This window comes from Chamaea fasciata, unplaced genomic scaffold (assembly GCF_029207755.1).
Source record: "Chamaea fasciata isolate MVZ Bird 193981 ecotype frontalis unplaced genomic scaffold, bChaFas1.0.hap1 SCAF_2, whole genome shotgun sequence".
Taxonomy (NCBI): domain Eukaryota; kingdom Metazoa; phylum Chordata; class Aves; order Passeriformes; family Sylviidae; genus Chamaea; species Chamaea fasciata.
In genome coordinates, this window is record NW_027094087.1 from 107,276,537 (window position 1) to 107,294,059 (window position 17,523).

Here is a 17,523-nt window from a genome sequence, read left to right on the forward strand (position 1 = left end):
TTAAAAATAAAAGGTCAGAATTAGATAAAAGGAAACATTTCTTAGCAGAAAAGCAATTTGATGATGGAAAAATGCTTTCTACTGATGAACCTGAGTCACTTTCACTAATGGTGTTCAGAAATAAGTTAGGTACATTTCTTGTTGGCGTTCTGCAGAGGAACACTGTGCTCCGCACCGGTCGTACTGTGTGATCTGAGAAATCTTCTCCAGCTCAGTAATCAAAGCTTTTGCAAGAAACAGGAATCATTACAGATCAGTGAGTTTTCTTCATTTTTTTGTTCAACTAGAATATAGTGATTTGCCACAAATACTACTTGAAATAATCACAGCATCTCTCATTTGGCTAATTAAAAACTTTTGCAGTCCTTCTATATGAATTCACTGCTTTCAGCTAAATTCCTAAGGTAAATTTAGGGGTCATAACCTGTGGTATGTGTATAGTACTAGTGGTACAGAGCTGATTAGCTGATTCAGAAATGAAATAAGGCCTAACTGAAAACCTTCACCATGCTGCATACTGCCTGCTGCCATCACTACTTCTAATGGTGAGAGTTTGCAAAAACAAATCTGCCAAGAGGTTACAGTTGGAAATTAATATGATAGCGTGCTGATTTTGGCTGGGGTAGAGTGAATTTTCTTCCCAGTGGCTGGTGTAGGGCAGTGTTTTGGATTCGTGGTGAACACAGGGTTGATTGTGTAGAGATATTTTTGTTATTGATGAGCAGGGCTTGCACAGGCCAAGGCCTTTGCTGCTTTTCACACTGTCACACTGGTGAGGAAGTTGGGGGGTGAATGGGAATTTGGGAGCAGTCACAGCTGGGACAGGTGACCCAACTGATCAGAGGGATATTCCAGACCATGCGATATGATCAGTGTAAAGTGGGACCTGCTCTGGCATTGGTTAGCGAGTGGTAAGCACTTGTATTGTGCATCATGTATTTTTCCCTTTTCTCATCATTCTTATTACTATTTACCTTTATTACTATATTTTACTTTGTTTTTGATTATTAAACTCTTCTGATCTCAAGGTAAATGTTTTGCTTTGATTCTCCTCCCCATTCCAGTGGGCTCAGGGGAAGAGAAGGTGGTAGAGTAAGCAGATGAGTGCGGCTCAGTTTCCAGCAGGACTGAACCCATGACAGCTGACAATTTCTGTACTGACATCTCCGACATTGTAAAAAGTACATTATAAAAGTGATATTTCCTCATATCCTGTGCATTAAGAAGTTGAAAAAATGAAGTATTGGAGACTCAAGAAGTTCTTTTAATCTTTTTGTTAACTTGTGTTCAATGCTAGTGCCTTAAAGTCTGTCTGTCAGGAAGAGTGATAGAACTGAACAGAATAAAACCATTTCTTTGTGATAATTCTGTCACTGTTTTTTTTTTTTCTGTTACAGTAATACAACAGAGTTACATTTCTAAAATTTTACATATCTGCTTTTCTTTCCTCAGTCTTTTGTATTTATAATTTTACAGCCAGATACCATGCTTAGAAAAATGAATTGTGTGTACTAGTATGGTTACTTATTCTTTTTTGCTACTTGGTAAGCAAGAATTCAAACTTGGACTCCTATGTGAACATGCAGTTTTTGTCCTTGGATCAGAGGGCATAATTTTTACACACTTTTCTCTGGTACTGGGTGTTTATATAAATCTAGATATATTTGCAAAAATATGAACCTTTTTCAGTATTTTCTAAGACATCAATTATGAGATTTTGCATGAAAACCTAATTTTCTCATGTTCACTTATTGTATGTGGTAAGTTACAGATCCATGAACTCTCACATTACATACAACATTCACAGAATTCACAGAAAAATAAGAGATATAAACAGATCTATGTTTTCACTGAAAACAGGGCTATAAATTTAGCAACTCAAGGAAAAAAAGAGCAGCCTTCCTCAGTTTTGATTTTTAAATGAAAGATTGTCTTCCTGGGTTTATCTGCCTTTTTGAATTATAGGAGAGTAGGATATATAGAGAGATAGATGTAGATACAGATATTTTCACTTCTGTATAACTATGGGCTGGAAGACTTGTCCCATTTGAAAATTGTGAAAGTGCATTGAAGCTTTAGAAAGCTTTAATTTCAGTTCCATAAAAGTTTTAATTTCTGTTTCATAAAAAATTTTGATCTGACATCCTGTATCCACTGCTGGAACTGAGTAGCCAGCTTCAACTGAACTGAACAGAAAGTCAAGGCACTGAAAGGAAAGACAAGACAAAGTGAAAGACTGAATTTACTCAGCAGGAAAATCAGTTTGGGGGAAATCAGGAAATAATTTGATCTCAGGGGAAGGAGACTTGAGACCTGCTATGCTGGCTGCCAGCAGAGGTGGGAGACAGGGCCCTGCTACAGCTGCCATGGAACTTGTCCCTCTCCCAAGTCCTAAATCCCCCTACCCTGGCTTCACATTCAGCCTCTCCTTTCTCAGCACAACCACTGGGGCTCCTTGCTGAGGGAAGGCTGCTGCCCCAGGCCATGGTCAGGCAGTGGAAGTCTCTTTCCCTTTCTAGATCAGCCTCAGGTTAAGAGGTTGCTCAAGGCAATGAATCCCTCATGGGATGGATGTTCTATGCCTCCTGTGCAGTTCGCTCACCCTTCTGTTTGCACAGCAGAGGAAACTGCACCAAAACACAAAATCAATGTTGTTCAGCTGCTCATAAAATGTGGCTTCTTAATGCACATATAACATTTTTATAGGCAAATGTATTATTTACATGTCTCTGAGAGTGAGATGCATTATTTGACCTATACCATGCACATTGCCTTGCAAGACCTGGAGCTGCAGACACTTCAGCAGCTCTGCTGAATCTGTACTTGAACATAGTTTCTTCTGCTTTCTTTCAGTCTCAGGAAGATTTTAGGATAGGAATTACACGTGATTTCTTCAGCTGGAGCAGCAGTTCACCCAAGTCAGCCCTAGAAAACAGACACAAACTGTGCAGCCTTTAAAGCTCAAAGCTTAAAGCAGAATAGCCCAACAAGCAAACATTCCAAATAAAAAGCAAAACCAAAAACCACAAGAAACCAAATCAGTCTGAACAATATGGGCTGGTTTTGGCTGGTTTTACATGAAACCTGTGTGAAAATAACTCATTATTTGAGTGGAGTGTTATGAAATTACTATAGCAGGAAGGCTAAGAGCAAGGGGAGGATTTAATTGTAATGTTAAACCTGGCCCAAAAAAACTGGCCCTGACCTGGCCCAAAATGATCAGGAGTGGAGATTGTACTGTATACACCTTTAAACTGTTGGAAAGCATAGGATGTGAGCATGACATAAATGGTACAGAATAAGGGGTGGAGAACTTTACTCCAACCAAAAGCAGCCCAACACATTTCCTAAGCCAAAATGTATTAAGCTAGCTGTGTTTTAAGGACAAATCTGAATTATTTTCTCCTAAGCATATATAAGGATTTTTTTTTAAATTTCTTTTACCCAGATTATGCTGGGGCAGGATGATAAGATCAAAAAAAAAATAGTATTCATATACACATGTGGAAGATTAATCTCTCAATACAAATATTTAGCTCCATATTTAGAATAGAATCAACATTTTCAGATTTTCTTCATATGCATATATACAGATACACGGTCATGTGTACACACGTGCAAGCACACAATTGGTACCCATAAATATTTAAGAATTTCTATATTTAGATGAGGATTTTTCATATAAAACACTTTGCAAGCCATGTTTATAGAATTACATCTACAATGTAACCTGCAGCAGGACTGCTAATCAAGCAGGAAAAGAAACCATCTAATATTTGGTGATGAAAATTGCTTTAGAGTGACTGATTGTGCTAATCAATCTTCGCCAAGTAAATCACCACTAAAAGATAGTCGATAATTATAGGATCTTTCCCTGTAACTGGGTAAGAAGAGGAATAAAAATAAACTCTCACAGGAAAGCTGTCCTCTTCAGTAAACACAGCAGTTTGCTTTGCTTCCAACATGTTGGAAAGAAATTTGGAAAATGTGCCCAAGTTGTCTTAGCTTTCAGAAATATAATTCTTGTGCTGATTGAGTTAAAAGTGGTAAAATTGGCCATTAAAAATAATGTATGGAATGATCCACACAAGACATCTACAAACAGGTTGCAGTCTTACTAATTTCCTCATGATTCACAAAACTTTGACAACTTTTATAAAAATGAGGCCACTTATGGCATTTTACAGTTTAAAAGAAAGAATTTTTCCTTTCTCAACTGTTCACCAAACTCTTAGATAAAATTAATTGTTGGAGGCCAGTTCTAGTAGGAAGAAAACACTTTTTCTAAAATTACTTTGCAGGTTAAGATTAATAAGTATATATAAATAAATCAGTGAGATGATAAGCTCAGAAAAACAAATTCACAGGCTTCAGCCACAAAAGATGTCCCAAGGAAAAGAATTCATTCGATTGCCATCAAAAGTACAGGACACAAATGAATTGTGAGAACTCATACAGACCAGAGCAGAACCGCACGTGAGCAAGACAGAAACACTGAGAGTTGCAACAGGGCAATGGTCTGAAGGAGTTGTGCACAGCTCTGGACACTTTGTACACTTAGGACAGACAAAAGTCTCTTGGCTCAGGCACCTGGGAATGCCCGACAGACCCTTATTCATGTCCATGTCCCAGCACAAAGAGTTCCCATCTGGGTGGTGACATTTACCACGCCAGGGATGGAAATGGAGGGGAGTTTGTACGTGGCTTATTAATGATCCAGGAGAGCTGCTGTGTTGATTACTCTGTGAGCTTCCTGCAGACTTTTGATGCCAACAAAAGGTTCACTTTCAACAGCTTCAGCAAAGCAGGGTCAAACTAGCCAAGTCTTTGACCATAATGTGCCAAGGTGGTTGCAATCTTGTGGGAAAAGTTAAGCTAAAGAGCCTGTTTCAAAGTATTCAAGAGAGGAAAATGTTATTATTTCAGCTGAGATATTTAGTTGATAAATGAACTTCCAGACTGATGATGGCATTCAGGGTGTGCTGAGGGATTCTCTTTGAAGCAGCTTTCTCACCATTGTTAAGCTAATGTGGGATGGAAATGAGTAAAAATGCCATGTTTACCCTTAGCAAAACCTGCTAAACTGGGAAGCAGGCTCCCAGTAAGGAACCTATCTACATATATAATTACCCAGAGAATATCACAAAAAAACCTAGGAAACAAAAAGCTCAGAAGCTGGAAAAAAAAAAAAAAAAAAAAAGAGAAACCTGCAGGCTGTATTGGCCAAACTTCATGGAAGTTTCACCACCCGATATTGTTACAGGTCTGACTTTATTGCATAGTCATCCACTACAGTGAAGTAGCAAAACTCCAAAAGTTATTTTCTTAAACCAGCTTCGAAGGTGGCTACCACCCATAACATTAAAATGCAGATAACATTTTTCTGGATGAATAGCTCACACTGCACTTTTGTGTCGCTCCATTAGTCCACTTCACTTATCTATCATCCCTGGAGATGACAGGAAGGTCATATATCTTATTCCCAGCTCCAGAACAAATGCTGCCTTGGCATCTTTGGACATTTCCTGTCTCCCCTTGTAATTTGTAGCTCCTGAATTCCACTGTAGAGATACCACCTGCATATGTGAGGGGAAATTTCAAGTAGTAATGAGAAATATTTTCCACAAGTGAACCATCTGAGGTGAAAATCTTGAAGATCATGGTCTGCTTTAGCCATTTGAACATTTTGAAGTGTATTGAACATGAAAGAGCTTGGCACGTGTCTGATTCTCTCAGATTAAAGACCTATTTTAATAGGTGGGTGCAAAAATTTGTGCCAGTTTATTTCTAAGAAAACTACTTTATTGCTCTTTCAAGTTCCCATTTGTAAAGGTGAGAGAAAACCCCACTGTTATTTTTTTATTTTTGGTGTACTGGAGTTGAAAGTCTGCACTTTCCCTTCAAAAAAGTAGCAGAATTTCCCATTTCTGTTCAGCTTGGGGTATGAGCAATGATGCATATTTCCCCTTTGTCCTTGTGGAACAAGCCAAACATCATGGCTTTTTTAAAAGCAATTCCAGTGCTGACAAGACATTTTTTCCCCATACTGCCTTTTCAACTGTCATCAGACACAAGATCCTGGTTACTGCTTTTGGATGACAGCACTGACACTTTCTTGGAGGCACCTGCTCTGCTCTTGAGTTTCTGTTGCTGATCACTGTCCTTTGTCAAAGCTGCTGCTGAAACCTGGGTCTGCAGAAAAGCTATCTTACAAGAAATTTATAGCTAGATTACAGCTCAGATTTCATTTTCTTCAATGGATCCCTTTTCCCTCATTCAACTAGCCCTTGACAGTGCCTCAGTCCAAATTTCATCACTCAAAGCCAAAACGATTTGCATTTTTAGAGATCTAACCCCACCATCTCTAAAGACTCTTTTTTCAGCGTACACAGTAATAAGTGTTACATTTCCACCTGTGACAATCAATTACATGCCCTTGTCAATTATCAAGCTCATCCTGCTGATATTGGCAACTAAGTCAAAAAGACCATTAAACAGGGCAACATTGGATGCATTAAAATTAAATTTCTTAATGTGCAACAGATGGTTGGTGTTGACTTGTTGTTATTTATGCACCAAAGAAGTACATGAAAAGAGTTTTAAAAGCCTGTTTGACAAAAAAAATCCAGAGATGAAAGAAATTCATAGCTAAGCCTGGGTCTTCCAAATGTGAAGCATTCTCCACACAATTCTCCACATGCCTCAATTTATTTGCATGATCATATTTTAACTCTAAGTCTCCAACATTTTTTGTATCTTGTGTCATGTCCTTATATGATTGCATAAAATATAATCCCAGGTAAACGACTTTCCTTGCAGGCAATAAAACAATCACAGCAGAGCAGTCTAAAACATTTCCTTTCTCAAGGGCTGAGCAAAACCTGGAGTGTCCTTAACGAGATCAAGAGAAAAAGACCTGTCTGTCTTATGGCTGCTGAGAGCAGCAATCATCCAGGCACTAGAGGAATCTTCTAGGCTTTATATTATGCATCAGATTCAATAAGAGGCTATATTTTGCTTTATGAAGGATAACCATATTGCCTCTGACTTCTTTAGGTCTTTGTCAGGGAATTTACTTCAGCCCTGGTCTTCTCTGTTTTCAGATTGCATTCTATTTTGTCAACACAAGCACATAATTCCCAGAAAAATATTTCCATTTTTCCTCTGAATGTTTCCTTGTCTTTTAATATACTGACAGATGAAAATAATTCAAATGTTGCAAGTGTGGCAATTAATAAACATTTCAGAGCTATTTAAAATCACAATTTAATAATTTATTAAACAATTGTACATTTGAACATATAGAATAAAAATTGATTTGCAAATTCAAACGCTGAGTAATATCTAAAATCTCTTGATCTTTTTCATTCAGATTAAGAATCTGAAGTTAGACTGTCATCTTTCTGATTAAGGGAAAAGACAAGACGTTTTTGAAATCAGTGGTTTACTAGAATTTTCAGTTAAAGTGAGCAAGGCGTTCATCCACAGGACTATAACAGGTTCTGTAGACAGATTCCAGTGCTTGTGTAATGGAAAGAACTGGCTATCTGACAAGGAATTCTAGTCCCTGCAGAGCTGTAAGCTTTTGCACAATACCCTCTCAACATGACCATCCCTCAACTCGACAGCTGAAAAGGCCACTTTGCCCACACCCCACACCAGGTTTATGCCAAGGGACCTGCATGGGGCCTCTGCAGAGAGATGGGAGGGTGGTGAGGACATACAAGTTCCCAGCCCACAGGCAGGGAGCAGGTAGCATGTTCCTGAGAGGAACACCATGAGCCAGCACCAGTGTCCTCACTGGATGTTCCCTATCACACCCTTAGCTGGATTTTCATAAATGGTCATAAATTCATCCAGGGATTCCTGCAGCTGTTACTGAACTACCCTGAAATTTATTTCCAAATGTTTTTCTGCTTGATAGACACATCTTTTAATCTGCTTTAATCTAGCTAGGCTGTGCAATGCTTCCCTCCAGTTTTGGGATGGGGTTGTTTCTGAAGCACAGCCATTGCAAGAGGAATGGCTTCAGTTTATATGGATAGCTCTTAATTTATAAATAAAAGTACAAATTTTAAAAAAAATATTCAGTATGGAAACAAAATCTAATGTGATGTGGACCTAAGCAAAGCTTGCCTTTATGTCTTTTCTTAATGCATTCTACTCTTTCCTAATCCATAGCTTCTGCTGTCCTGTCTCTCCTGTCTTTCTCATTGTGCTTTTACTCTGCAGTCTAAAAGAAATCGAGGTATCCACCCACCAACAAATCACCCTGCTTCTGTGTAGACATATTTGCTTTCTAATAAAAATACAGAAAAATTAATTATATTTTTACGGCTTCCAGACATGTAATCACAATTTGACAGGTATAGCATGTGTTAATAGGTGACAATAATAAGCTAGTTTATTTCGCAGTGAATGTCTGAATTTGCTGGTCGACTCTGTTATCTGTCCTATGGAGGTCACTTAAACATTAAACAGCCTAATAAGCCTGTTTTCCCTTAAACCTTTTAAATACTCAGGCAGCTTAATATCTTATTTACATTTTTAATTCCAAGGCTTATAGAAATCATATTATTAGTAATAAGTACAGAAAGTAATTAATAGCTCCACTAAGTCATCCAAACACAGCTTTTGAGATGTCATAATAAACTATTCAACCACCAGTATGTAATTCTTTAGAGTTTAGATTTCACCTACCTTGAAGCTTTTATTTGAATGCTAGAGGTCTCTTCTAAATCCACTGAATTAATTCTAAAACGTTACCAAAAATAGTGCCAAAAGTAGAAGACTACAATTTACAGTGGTCAAAATATTAGACTTCATAGGCAGAGGATAAATGCTTACTGACCTTTGGCTTTCAGAGTTCTTTTAGCAATATATCCTTCAAGAGTGGCACCTCTTGAGTATATCATGCATCTGTGTGAAAACAAAACACAAAAAAAGCTCCCCAAATCCAGTACTTCACCAAGAAACATGCAATATATTTCAGTTCTGTACATGCTGAGAGCTGCATGGCTTCTGTTTCAATTTTCAGGCTTCTACAAAAAAGAAAATCCTTCTCTATGAATAATGGCTCCCTCAAAACTGTAGGTTTTCACAGGTGTTGATTAAAGACAAAGGAGCTTAGAGGCCTGAACCAAGCAGCTCAGACTGAAGAACAGAAACAAACTGTTGCAAATTATTACTATTGCAGTATTTCATATTTATGGATCAGAGCATATCCCAGTCTGGACATTTTCACAGTTTGTACCTGTAAGTAACTGTCTGTCAATTTAAACATATTTTAAACAAAAAAAGGAATATGAGATTTTGCTATGTTTTGTAAAATAATGACTGGATTTTTTTTTTCTCAAAAATACTAACTCTAGCACATATATACGAAAATGAAACAACCAGTAGGGAGATAAGCCAACAAAATTATTCTGGAACACTTCAAACCTCTGTGGAAATGGATTAGGATGTCACAAGAGGTGACACCATGGTATAAATAGTTTTGTGGTTACAGAATTAAAAAATCTTGACTTTCACTTTCCATAACAAGATGAATAATAATACATTAGCTACAATCAACAATAACTAACATGATCTTATCACTAAACTTGAATCCTAAGTGTGTTGGAAAGCAATATGCTTTTTTAAAAAAGGTAAAAAAAAAAAAAAAGAAGCAGAAAAAGAGACATGGAGCCAGTAAACAGTGCTGCAGGGCAGATATCAGAGCATGAGAAGATGACAGCTACACCCTGCAGTGAGGCACACATGAAATACACTTTTGTAATAATTTGTGTATTTCATAGTTTTAATATTCATATCTTAAGGCTTCTTAATAATACCAGAATTGAATACAAGCCCAGATTCTTCATATCTAATGCACATGATAAATTGGCCAGTATTCTACTTGCTTTAGGGGAAAACTTGGAAGACCAGGTTCCAATTTTGTGAGTTAGGATACATGCAAATAAGACCTTGCCACATCTCATTTAGGAACCAAAGCTCTTTTAAACAATCTAATTCAGCCAAAACGCTTAAATGCACGTTTAATTTTCAGTCCATGCAACTCCAGTACGAAGTAAACACATACTTAAATAAGCTGATGAAAAGCAGCCTGTGTGTGATCTACTTGCAAAACTACTGGCCAGTTAATGCCTTAGGAGACCAAAAAGGGGCAGCTGATATTTGCCCCCCACTCCCAAAGCACCTGGAAATTTGCAAGTAATTTTCACCTTAATGTCACTCATTACTAAAAACAAAATGAACAAAAACTAACCCCCACCTTTCAGTCTAATATCTCAGCTAACTACTGAGGCAGTTAAGGCAAAAGTTAATGTTCTATAAACTTGGTGTTATCCTGTGTACTGGCTGGCTTCATGCAGATTATTGCTATTATAAACCATACTCAGCTGTTCAAAATAATCAATAACGTATTAAAAACACCCCCAAAAAGCAACAAACCAAAACCAACCGTGATATGTCTGGAGCAGCTCCCATGGCAAATTGATTGTTTTCCTAGACACAAAAGGTGAGATTTGTTTAACTTCCTTTACAGTGTGCAGTTGACTACTTGTATTTCTGATTTTTATGTTTTCCTGCTATCAAAATACCATTAGACACACTGTGAGGTCATATTCTTTCAGGCAGCAAAATCAGTTTGAAGTAATGGACTTTAGAATAATTGCAGAAAATTACAACAGCACAGACAAATTACAAAAACCTATGTGAAAGATTTTTTCCAGGAGAGAAATCTGTTCAATGCCAATCAAAGGGAGAAAAATCTTGTCAGCAATCTAATGGTTAATCAGAGCTTCATGTACTTATTTAATGGAACATTTAGAAAAAGTGCAGAGCTGGGTAGGTTACTAATTATCCAGGGGGGTGTGGGATTTGCATTTTCTTCCCTTGTAATGCTTTAGTTATGCACTGAAGCATTTTGCCTCTAAGTTAGGTTAAAGTCTAGTCTAAAAGCTATTGCTTCTCATGCCTTCTGTGTTAAAAAATTATGAGAACTATATTTCACCATCTATCAGTGTAGTTTGCCAGCCAGGCAGATGAGGGAAGCTCAGTACAGGGGAACTTGTCTCTGTTTCTTCCCTCTGTCTTTTTAACCACTCAGAAAACACCAAACAGGCATCAGGGAAGTGCAAAGCATGTGCAGGTGGCTCTCACAGACATGGTGAAACCTGGGCATTCTAATAATTACTGAGCCTTCAGCCAACAGTTAAAATTATTTTTTTCAACTGATTCATAAAATGTAAATACTCCACTAGTGAGGGACAGTGATAGCACAATGTTTATGCCCTTACTGGGGCTATTATTTATGATGCTCTTTACAAGGTTGTCTCGGAGCTGTCACTTGTGGAAATGCAGGCTCGAAAAATATACAGTAATGATGGTTTCAGTGTGACAATACAAGCCATGTTTTGTCAGAGTACATTGAATCCCTCATCTTTAAAAGAAAATAATGCAGTTCCTTTCCTGTCACTGGATGAGTAACCAGGAGGTATTCACGATGAGATGAAATTCGAATAATTGTTCTCTTCAAGTTAGTCCGTTAAATTAATGGCATAATGAATAAATAAGCATGTGTAAATCATTAATTGAACTGACTAGTTAGAAAAATAACAAATTATCTGCATACATGGTATGAAAAGCAGATCTATAGGAATACCTACATTTAGTAAATGTGCCCATGTATTTTAAAAGAACACTTTCAGCATAGTATAGCTTACTCATGTTTCCTTCATAAGTTTTGATTTCTGTCTTTGATAAAAGGTGACAGTAAAATTGGTCTGAGTCAGCTGGAATTGCAACCTTCCCTTAAAACCAGCTGCCTCTGAGGCACATTCACTCACTTGCTCATTCAAGAAGATCCACATGGGAGCTTGTCACAGCGACTGATCAAAGACGCAGGCATCATGTAATGGCAAATAGCAAACAAAACATGCTGTGAGTTCTGGCTGCTCCGGACTGAAACATCTTGCTCCGAATCAGGGATGCTCTCTGCACGTACACACCGCTGAGAGCAGGAAAGACACACAGGGAGGGAAAAGAGGGAATCAAACCGGGAATCTGCCTGGCTCTCACAGCCTCTGAATTCACACCTGGATGAACAACTCCACAAACAGCAAGTGTTTGTGAGGCTGGGACTGGTGTTTGGTGCACGCCATGGTTTCACAGCACCGCAGCCACAGCTCTGCTCTCCCGTGCTGAAGAAGAGATCGGCTTTCACCATGGCACCCCTGGCTCTGGGGCTGCCTGCTCCCTCCCCACCCTGCGCAGCTAGTCTGCAGGTGATTTGGAAACGTTTAGACCCATTGCAAAGAGAGGTTACAGGAGGAATTAGGGTTCTGTGACCAGCGCTGGGGCAGATGCCTCAGAAAATGCTGGGTGAACAGAGTGGGAAGGACACCCCCACCAAAAGCTGTGCGATGCCATCCATTGTGCACCGAGGAGGGACACACTGAACGGGAGGGCAGCCGAGCCTTATGCCAGCCCCTCTCCCCCATCTCCCTGTCCTCCCCCGGGGTGCTAGAGGAGCTCCAGGTAGGGATATCCAGACAGAGCTGCACCTAGCTCCTCCCGATGCCTGCGTCCCACGTGGAATTCAGCTGGACCAGAGACAGACCCACCCCAAACAGGATTAGACACAGGGATTGCCATGCTGGAAACTGCCCTTTATATTCCTGGCTGTTGGAACCCTGGAGGCTGAAAATTTCAGACTTTCTATGCTAAAAGGTGCTGGCCCTCAAGCAAGTACCACATTTAACCTGAGGCCATGGAACAGGCTCCCGAGACTGAGTGACAGCACGGGGGGTGTGGGTGCATAGTTTGAGTAGTATTGTGTGATCTCACAGGGTGAAAAACTTAGATTTAAGATTTTAGTATATAGTAATGCATGTGGGTCAAGATGGAAGATTTTGGGTGTTGTCTAACCCCTTCTCCTTCCTTCTTCTTCACCTTCTTTTTCCTTCTTCATGGGTTTGGGTGGTTACCTGTAATCGGTTGATGGAGTCCACATTGCAGACTTCAAGTAGTTAGTTATTTGATTTAATATAAAAATAATTTAGGTGGCATTTCATAATTGGACAGGTTGTCCTTGAAAAGACCTGGTAGAGATAGAGAAGCGCTCCATTTTACCTCGTTTCTCTAACTTGCTAGTTGGAGCTCATGCCTCATGAGTCTGTAAATAGATAAGAAATAATAAACATCCAAGTCCGAACTTGAAACCTACATTTCCCGTGTATTATTCATCCTGACCTCAGCAGAGGAAAAGAAACCAGAACTGTAACACCTATCTACCAGGGGAAAAAGACTGGAATGATGGGGGTGGGAAGGTGATGCAGATATTCCTATTCCAGTCCTTGCATAGGGTTTCATACATAGTGGAAATGTATTTAAGGAACTAAATTTCAAGTGCAGCGTATATTCAACAGTCAGTGACACTAACTGCCTTCATTGGAGACAAATAAATAATTGCAAACTATTTATCAGATTAACTTGACCAGGAACTTTGCTTTTGGTTTTCATGTCTTTTTCATCAGAATACATCAGCTGACAGGGGTGATTTAATCAAATTTACATTTGGTAAAAATGTCAAAGCTGTCAAAGTACATTGATTTGTCATTTTCTGAAAGAAAAAAGTTGGGTTAATTGAAAATATTTTTTTTTTATTTTGAAATTTATTTATAGTGAGAATTAAAGCAGACAAAATATGACTGAGAGATCCTTATATTTTAAAAAGAGTAGACATTTACTGATCTTGTTTTATGATAATGTTTCACCATTTGAAGCCCAGAGAGAAAAATCAGGTGATAGGTATTGTATTCTTAGTGACAGATAAAGATGGAAACGAAATCTACATTTATTAATTTTAGTAGGTCACCACTCAGCCCCTTGCATCTTCCTCACTCATTGTACAAATAGGTCTGTGGCTATGCATGGGTCTCTGCTAGATAGATATAAGCCAGATTCTAACATAAATAAAAAATACAGATTAGTAATCCACCACCTCCAGATTTCATAAATCCAGTGCTGAAAGGAGTGTTTTCTCAAACCCAGACATCTGTACTGGCATTGGAGTCCTGGGATTTGCTCAAGTTCTCTGCACGACTCCTAATTCTTATGAGGTGCAAAAATGTATATCAAAAGGCATAAAATCTGAATTTTAAGACTCCTAGCATGACTTATGTAAAGTAAGTGAAAACTGATTCATGACTATGCCCTAATATATTCTCCCCAAAAGAAAAGAAAAGCCCAATTCACTGATTCCCTGAACGGCTGCTGGCGTGCCTAGGCTTCGTCGTTGGTGTTCAGCGCCTGTGGACACGGAGATAACATTCTCTCAGCCCTCCAAACATGTTATGTCAGGTTGCATCATGTCATATGTGAAATGACTTAATGGGATATGACACAGTGTGGACCAGCACTGTTCCTGGCCTTGAGAGATGAGGAGGGAGTGGAAGTGACTCTCAGCCACACCTGTGGTGATTTGAATCCTTGTGTCTGGAGGAAACACATGGCTCAAATGTGACAGGGATTTTAAGCAGGTCTCTCTACTACTACTACTCTCTCTCATATTGTCCTGATGGAAATCAATGGTACTATCTCAAGCTGGTGATGGACATTTACTCCTCGTGAGCTTGGCCACATCATCTTCTCCATTGCAGAAACCAGAGAATAAAGGGAAACATCACATCTGTAGCAAAACATGCTGGGCACAACATTTCACTGCTCCCTGAAGCAGCTGTACTGTAACCCTATACAGCAAGCTGAAGGTTTGAATGCAGTAGCACCTTACTTGCATCAAAACTGTCATGATTACTGTTTTATAAATTTGCATATGATGTTGTAAGATTCATGGTCTGACTGCAGGGATTCGAGTTGTGCTGCTGTTGCAGATTTAGCTCCCATTTTTGCCTAGTACCTATGAGGGTATTGTTGTAGAAGGGCTAAACTAGAAGTCCATCCCAAGTGCATCAAACAACCTGTTTTGTCAGATAACATTTACCGGAATGTAAATATAGCAACAATTTGCAGATTGCTAGAAATAAAATTCACTATCCTCTTCTCCTCAATCCTTCTGCTTTTTTTAATTTTTTATTTATTTATTTATTTTATATTTTTTATTTTGCCTGAAATGTTGAACTATGTAGTGTCAGCTATGGGGTTCTTAATTTTCTCTACCTCCCTTTTCATTTTTGACCTTTCCACAGGGGATCCAGAAAGAGAGAGATCACATATTCCTCAAAAAAAAAGCTGTCCTTTCACTTGGATTACCAGAATTGGGGAAATTTTGTAAAGTTCAGATGCTGACACATCACTAGAGACTTAACAGCACCAATATACACCAGCAGTCACCTTGGCTGCCCCCCTCACAGAGAGAAGTAGGAAATATAAAACTCCCTAATTAACTAGATTAGGAATGCATGGCTCTCCCAGTAAAGCGTGTTTGTAGACAGCACATCTCCGGCTGCCTGAACAGGGACACTTATCGATGTGTGCTGATTACATAAATGTAAATTGTAACTATTCCAGTGTGGCTCCTTACACATGGCTGCCCAGAAATCCTGAAATTAAGGATACTACCCAATTTCACAGGCGAAATAAAGAAACTGATACCAACACAATCAGCTCCAAAAGGGAAAGAAAAAACATCCATCTATGTATAATCTTTTTTGATTTAACACAATCTAAATAATATAGAATAGTAACATATATAAAATAAAAATAAACACTATTCTTAAAAATAAAATAGGTTCAACTATTTTCTGTTTCTTGTGGATAATTCTCTGTATATGTACAGTCTTTTTTTTTTTTTTTTTTTTTTTTTTTTTTTTTTTTTTTTTACCCCAAGGCTCTGTTCCCAAGAGTCCAACAAACTGTTGAAGTTTGTGTTCAAAATTACTGACTGAAACTGCTTTCAATGATTAGGGCAATTTGTCTTATGCTAACCGTGCTCTTGCAAACCTCAAATGAGCTGACTGATACACGAGTGTGGTACTGTAGGATTGACACCTAGGAAACCTGGTTAATAATCAGGGTTGGCATTTTACACTCTGTCCTATTAAAGATAAATAGCAAATCCTAGTTTAGGAGCTGGAGACTCTGGAGATGGCTAGGATACAGCAAAGGAGTAAAAGAAGCAAAAATTCAACAGAAATTGAACCTTTCATTTTGCTACATTTGCATTTCTTTCTAACTCTGCTCAGATATTCATCTGTTGGACTTAGGTTCTCTGTGTAACAGCAACTGAGCCCAGGCCAGGTATACAAGTGTGGGCTTCTAAATTTTTTCAGGGTGAATAATTTTCAGAAAAATTCTTCCTTATTCTGTGGACTATGAAGTATGAAAATACTATACTGCAGATCCCAGAGGCTGGTAGTCAGCGACACAGGGTCCAGTTGGAGGCCTGCTACCAGTGGTGTCCCTCAAGATGTCATCCTGGGCCCAGCAGTATTTAACTTATTCATCAATGACTTGGGTGAGGGCAGATGCCTCCTCAGTGAGTTCTCTGGTAGCACAAGGCTGGGAGGAGGGGCCAATACCCCAGAGAGACCTGCAGCCCTCGGGAAGGACCTCAGCAAGGTGGAGAGATGGGCACAGAACCTCCTGAAATCCAGCAAAGGCAAATGCAGGGTCCTGCACTAGGGAAGAACAACCCCAGGCACCAGGACAGGCTGGGACTGACCTGCTGGGAAGCAGCTCTGGGGAGAAGGACCTGGGGGTCCTGGTGGACAATGACCTGCCCCTGAGCCAGCACCGTGTCCCTGTGGCCAACAGGGTCAGTGGGATCCTGGGGTGCATCAGGGAGAGCACTGCCAGCAGGTCAGGGAGGGGATCCTGCCCCTCTGCTCAGCCCTGCTGAGGATCACCTGGAGTGCTGTGTCCAGTTCTGGGCTCCTCAGGACAGGAGAGACATGGAGCTCCTGGAGCGGGTCCAGTGGAGGGTGACAAAGATGATGGAGGGACTGGAGCATCTCCGTGAGGAAAGGCTGAGGGAGCTGGGCCTGTTCAGCCTGGAGAGGGGCCTCATCCCTGTGTGTCAGTGTCTGCAGGGAGGGCTCAGGGCATGGACCAGGCTCTGCTCCGCGGTGCCCAGCAATGGGACAGGGGAAACAGGCAGGAACTGATGGCCAGGAAGTTCCACCTGAACATGAGGAAGAATTTCTTCACTGTGCAGTGACCAAGCACTGGAAGTGATTGTCCAGAGAGGGTGTGGAGTCTCTTTCACTGGAGATATCCAAGAACTGTCTGAGCACTATCCTGTGCCACTTGTTCTAGAGTAATCCCACTTGAGCAGGGAGGCTGGACCAGATGATCCCCTGGGGTCCCTTCCAACCTGACCCATTCTGTGATTCTTTACAGTCTTTAAGCTCTCATGATAAGGGGAGGTTTTGAGACAAGGGCTTCAGAAAGGAGTATGGTTTCAGCAGCAAGACAGAAGTGAGTGAGCTCTAGTGCTGACACAGCTGCGTTTCCAGCCTTCCCCAGTCCATGACCTCATTTTCAAAAGAAACCACTGATTTA

General features: G+C 39.7%; 1 long non-coding RNA gene across 2 annotated transcripts; it reads right to left on the bottom strand.

Moving 5' to 3' along the window:
* Positions 1-1,291: 1,291 nt before the first annotated feature.
* LOC136286115 (uncharacterized) lies at positions 1,292-11,052 on the bottom strand. Of its 2 annotated transcripts, none has more exons than XR_010719771.1 (4): positions 11,015-11,052; positions 10,463-10,506; positions 8,852-8,919; positions 1,292-2,925 (listed from the first exon to the last, which is right to left on the bottom strand). It is a non-coding gene; the product is annotated as an uncharacterized lncRNA (long non-coding RNA). The 2 variants fall into 2 exon arrangements; XR_010719770.1 differs by lacking the exon at positions 1,292-2,925 and adding an exon at positions 5,337-5,576.
* Between the last annotated feature and the right edge of the window lie 6,471 nt (positions 11,053-17,523).